This window comes from Dendrobates tinctorius, unplaced genomic scaffold (genome assembly GCF_039654945.1).
Source record: "Dendrobates tinctorius isolate UK_male_01 unplaced genomic scaffold, ASM3965494v1 ptg000009l, whole genome shotgun sequence".
NCBI lineage: Eukaryota > Metazoa > Chordata > Amphibia > Anura > Dendrobatidae > Dendrobates > Dendrobates tinctorius.
The window spans coordinates 15,454,682-15,460,681 of record NW_027361677.1 but is presented as its reverse complement, the minus strand read 5'-3'; the positions used below and the strand labels follow the sequence as shown (position 1 = coordinate 15,460,681).

Sequence of the window (6,000 nt, the reverse complement as noted above, 5' to 3'; positions counted from 1 at the left end):
ATGAGCTCGTATACTCCTTACTCGAGTTTCCCTGAGGGTGGTCTCTGAGTTTTGGTGTGTTCGGAAATTTAGTTTGTGCTGTCACAGCTGCATGATTTGCAGCTGCTAGACAGGCTGAATACATGTCAGAGCTGCTTGTTTGCTAGGCAATCCCCTCATGTATTCAGGCTGGCTAGCAGCCACAATATCAAGCAGCTGAGGCGACAAAAACTAAGTCTCCAAGCACGTCAAAATAATTGTAGGACACCCGAGCATGCTCAGGGAAACCCAAGTAATGAGTATACGCGCTCATCACTAGTCATTGCGCATGCAGCGATCAGTGATGTGAAACCGGAGTGTTTTTGTGTTTCCAGCACACTAGGTGCTGAGAAGCCTTGTTCAGAGTTTAATGGGCCGATTTAATGTGAGCACCAGCACTGCGGGAGGGAGGGTGCTCACCATACCCATTTTCCATGCAGGACCTGCAGGTGTTTAAGGACCTGCAGTGACCTCATGATCACGTGACCAGTACATGTGATATATACCTGGACCTGTGATTCAGTCTGTGTGGTGTATTGGTAGAGAGGTGGAACTCCCACGTGGCTCCCATAGGAGCTAAGGACGCTGTGTGTGTTACCTGCAGTGAAGCCTACCGGACAAGAACTGATAGATGCTTTGTTTTACCATTATGCCAAAAAAGCTGTTTATTTTTCTGAACCCTGCTGAGGTTTCTGCTGTCTAAAATAAACCATCAGGTAAACTACTACCAGAACTATTCCTGTGACTACCTTGTGAAGCAGCGGAGTGAGTCAGCCCCTCAACATATACAGTAAATTACACAAACTAAGCAGTAATTCTATCTCATGGATAACTATCACCCATCTATTGATCCATCTATATTTTTGCACATCCTTAAACATCCAAACATTTCTAATTTCTATTCCGCATTCTCCTCTGCTATGTGTCACATGGAAGGCACACGGATGCCACATACATACTCACGGATGCCACATGGATGGCCGCACATGTACCACAAGTATTTTACATGGACACACAACCTTGATAACACCAGTAGTGGTTATTCCAGTATGGGTAAATCAGGATGTGTGAAGTGGACCTTAAAATGCTCCATATTTTTGCTTCTTAATTTTGGAAAAGTTTGAGGAAAATACCAACCTTTAAACCCTCTACTGAAGCCACATCCATTTTTGAGCCAACCACTAAGTGTCTTAGACACATAATATGCCCAAAACTGTATTTGCAGCAAAATACAACATAATTTGGCACATTTTCCACCATAGTTGATGAGCACTGAAAACATACTTAAAGTTATCATGCTGGCTATTTTGTGCATTTACAGTGAGTCCAGACATTGCTTCAGTATATACCCGTGAATCCATTTTTAACAAAGCAATGCAGAATTCTAATGCAGCAATTTAAATGCATGCTTGATGCAATCTACTATAATGGTGCAGTTTAGTCGTTGAACATTTGGGGCTGGTTGGTAACATTCTGATCACTTATCTCCATTTAATGCGATGCCGTTCACATTTCCATTCAGTGGCTGACAATTTCCTTTTCGGAATTGTTTTGTTGAATAGAAGCCTTCTGAGGCAATTGCTTTTTTGTTTGGTCGGATCTTGAAATCTAAAATTCTCTTCATCTTGGTTGAGCTGTGAATGGTTTCCTGCGCCTAGGGAGCAGAGCCTGGTATGGATGATGTATTCAGGTTTATCTGAAGTCACACATCTAATAAACATGGAAGCAGATTGACAGATAAGATTGTCCCTTTTGTGCTAAGTAATGAGCAGAAATAGGAATTCCAGAACCTTTGCAGTGCACTAATGTTACCACCATTTCTATGTGTCATCCATGCATTTTAGCATTTTCCACTTATGGGAGGAACTTGTCTAACTCCATCTGTAGCTAGCTTTTTTGGATTACTATGCCAAAACTGCATTGAAGACCGATAAACATGGCTGTACACCATAGACAGCAATCAGTCAGTTGTAAGACAGCTCTTCCTTTTGTGACAGGGTCACTGGCACAGTATGAGGATAGATGTGTCACTGGGCATAATGGCATCAGTGATGTGAAATCAATATATTTTCTTCCGGCACACTGTTGAGAGGGTTAAATTAAAATTGCAGGCACAAGTTGGTTTTAAGTGGACATCTATAGAGTGGGTGGGAAGGTGTCCATCATATCTCCACCTGCAGAGTCGACACAGCCGTGTGCTAACATTACAGTCATGTGATCAGTCACATGGTCTCGGTTTAAATGGCTGGCATTGAGAGGCAGTCTGGGTGTTTTTGGAGAGAAAAGACTCCAAACCGGTGGCTCCAGGTGGAGCTGAATACACATGGTGGTGTGAGGGCAAATCCCTCAGACAATCGGACTTTGTTATAGGTTATCTTTTCATTTTGACGTTACGCCAGAAAAGCATGTGTTTGACACAAGGAGTCATTTCCAGACTCTTCTGATGGCAACATACTTTTTGAAAACAAAATGGATCAGCCTTGATGAAATCCAACATGCTTGACTCTTATTCCCCAAATTCGAAATTAAGTAGTGAGTCGGGTTGCCGCCATACACGTTAAATGGTTTTGTGGTCGAGCCAAAATATTCAAAGAAAAGATAAATAATGGCTGCCTAAACACTGCCATACACAATGAATAAAAGTCAACTGAAGCTGCTGATATTGGTGAGGAGACATGAAGGTGCTACCAGTTACTTGAGGACCTTTCTTACCGGAAAACAAAAGAATCAAGAGTTGAAGTGATAATATGCAGATACTTTTATCTCATCTGTTGTATGAGAGTTGAAAGGTCTTCATGCACAGTGGTCGGCCAGTTGGTCCTGCAAATGGAATTACAGTAGTTAGGAAGACTTTCATCTAATGTGTAGCTGGGCCTTTTTATGCTTAATCCTTTTATTCTGCAGGTAGATTACCTCTCCTATAGAAAAGACATGACTGATCCACCAAGCTGAGAGTTCAAGGATAGAGCAGACCCAGCTGAGCAGACACCTGCCCTTGGAAAGCTATATATACAAAATGTCCAGCTCAAAAAAGGGGAGCAACGCCCCTGTTTGTACAAAGTACAATTTAGGGCTACCACGGTACCCTGGGTGTTATGGGGGGGGTCTCACCTCTCTAGGGCGCTGTGCCTCCACCCGAATCTTGATTGGAGCTCTGTCTCTGGGGCTGCAGAAGGACAGTTATCTTCTGCCAGGGGCTGATTCAGGAAGCCCCTGCCACAGCTTGGTACACACTCAGGAAACAGGAGTAAAACAATTTAAACAGATTTATTGCTATGCAGCAGAATTGAGGTGGGTTTAAAGCAGGGTTCCCCAACCCCAGTCCTCAAGGCCCACCAACAGATCATGTTTTCAGGATTTCCTTAGTATTGCTCAAGTGATAATTGCATCACCTGTGCAATACAAAGGAAATCCTGAAAACATGATCTGTTGGTGGGCCTTGAGGACTGGAGTTGGGGAACCCTGGTTTAAAGGAATAAGCATACAATGCAATTAACGGTGCTCTATAAAAGTCATATACACATCACAAATTCAACTCCAACCCTGCAAATATAACATGGCAGGTTCCCCTCTCTTTTTTATTGACTCAGTCCAAACGTTGGGGCCCAGTTGCCACGGATGTTAGCGTGGAAAGTAGCAACCGTGGGTGCACTTAGATGAATGTTGCTCTCAATAGTCTAGGTTGCCATGTCCTCACTGTGAATAGCGCTGATAGAACCACAAGTCTCAGAAGGGCACTCACTGTCTCTAACAGCCAGAAGATTCTTTGGACTCCAGCTGGGGGCTGCAGGATTTAGATTTTTATGCGATGGGAGTGCCAGCAGGACTCTCTGGATCTTTGGTCTCTCCAGCAACATGGGCATCTCCGCAGGGTCCCCCACACTCTGCAACTTAGGGGAATCAAGATCCACACCGCTCTGTCTCTCATAGCAAGCAACAGCCACGATCTCCCTCCTCTGCACATTTACTTTCTTCACATCGTCCTCCCCCCAAGTCCCTTCTTCTCTCTTCTTCCATCACCTCACTGAAACAAGGATCCCTGGGAATTGTAGTCTTCTGCCACTCAGGAGAAAAACGATTAGTGTCTGTAGGTCCCTGTTTAACAGCCACTGCAAAACTTCTTAGGGTCTGTAAGTTCCAATATGTCAGTAGATGCTCTGACAGTTCCCTGTGCAGGTGTTACACAAAAAACTGAGCAAGCATTTGTCAACTGTCATGTAAGCAGTTTGATCACCTTGAGTGCTCGGAGAAAAGGGAAGATGGGGTAGAGGGCAGGAGTTTATGTATATAGATGAGTGACCAAATATTAACCACAATGCATTGAAGCTTAGAGAGTAAGTACATTCAGACATTGCAGTTAGGTTGTGATTAAAATTGCCCCAAAACCAAAAGGTAATATTTGAAACTGTTGTGGTGTTTACAGGTTTAAACTGCAGAAAAATTGCATACATTGTACATGTATTTTTTGATTTAGCTTTATGGTACATCAAATGCTACATCTGAGGTTACCCTTATAACCTGTTTCAGATATCCGTGTATCATGGGATGAGTACGGATCATGGGGCACGGACCAGCAACAGGTCTTTTAACCTGAACTTGACAGCCTTACAGTGGGGAAAATAAGTATTTGATACACTGTTGATTTTTCAAGTTCTCCCACCTACAAAAAATGGAGAGGTCTAATTTTTTTTATTCGAAGGTACACTTCAACTATGAGAGACAATCTAAAAATGAAATATAAAAACAAAATCACAATGTATGATTTTTACAGTATTAAATAGCATTTTATTGCATGAAGTATTTGATCACCAACCAACTAGCAAGAATTCTGTCTCAGACCTGTTAGTTTTTCTTTAAGAAGCCTCTTAATCTGCACTCATTACCTGTATTAATTGCACCTGTTTGAGCTTGTTATCTATACCTGTCCACACACTCAATCACACTCCAATTTCTCCACCATGGCCAAGACCAAAGAGCTGACTAAGGACACCAGGGAAAATATTGTAGACCTGAACAAGGTTGGGATGTGCTACAGGACAATAGGCAAGCAGCTTGGTGAGAAGGCAACACCTGTTGGCACAATTATTAGAACATGGAAGACACACAAGGTGACTGTCAATCTTCCTCAGTCTGGGGCTACATTGGAGATCTTGTCTCTTGGGGTAATGATGATTCTGAGAAAGGTCAGGATTCAGCCCATACTACATTGGAGGACCTGGTCAATGACCTGAAGAGAGCTGGGACCACAGTCTCGAAAACTACAGTTAGTAACACACTAGGCGATCATGGATTAAAATCCTGCAGGGCACACAAGGCCCCCCCTGTTCACAACAGAATATGTTTTGGTCTGTTTGAAGTTAACCAATGACCATCTGGATGATCCAGATGAGACATGGGAGAAGGTCATGTCGTCAGATGAGACCAAACTAGAACTCCAATCACTCTGCAAAATGCACAGGACTAGTGCATTGTAATGAAGGGAGGATGGATGGGGCTATGTTTTGTAAGATTTTGGCCAACAACCTTCTTCCCTCAGGAAGAGCTATGAAGATGGGTCGTAGCTGGGTCTTCCAGCATGACAGAAACCTGAAACACAGCCGGGGCAACTAAGGAGTGGCTTCATAAGAAGCATTTCAAGGTCCTGGAGTGGCCTAACCAGTCTCCAGACCTGAACTCAATATAAAATCTTTTGAGGGAGCTGAAACTCAATGATGCCCAGTAACAGTGTAGCTAAGGGTTATTATGACAAGTGCATGTCTACATGACTTATTACCCAATATGAATGCCAAAGTATGATGGAATTACTAATTAGCATGATGGAACATTCCTGTCTATGTTTAGGATAGTTCACTGTTCAATGGAATGGCCAAAATGTAACCATTAAGGGTTCCAGAACTTTATCTTTGCCAATCCTCTTCTGAAACCGCTAAAGAAGCTAAGTGACGGCTTGGCTATTGGAATGAGCAGTCAGCCAGCCCCCTT

The 6,000-nt window shown here is 43.1% G+C and overlaps 1 long non-coding RNA gene across 1 annotated transcript in view; it reads right to left on the bottom strand.

Annotated features, from left to right (window-relative positions):
* Positions 1–653: 653 nt before the first annotated feature.
* The window catches only part of LOC141096373 (uncharacterized), a 149,787-nt gene continuing 144,440 nt past the window's right edge, over positions 654–6,000 (bottom strand). Inside the window, exons 4-5 of the long non-coding RNA XR_012233678.1 lie at positions 3,130–3,251; positions 654–2,838 (exon numbers count right to left, since the gene is read on the bottom strand). This is a non-coding gene — a long non-coding RNA (uncharacterized lncRNA). The remainder of the gene's footprint in view (positions 2,839–3,129; positions 3,252–6,000) is intronic.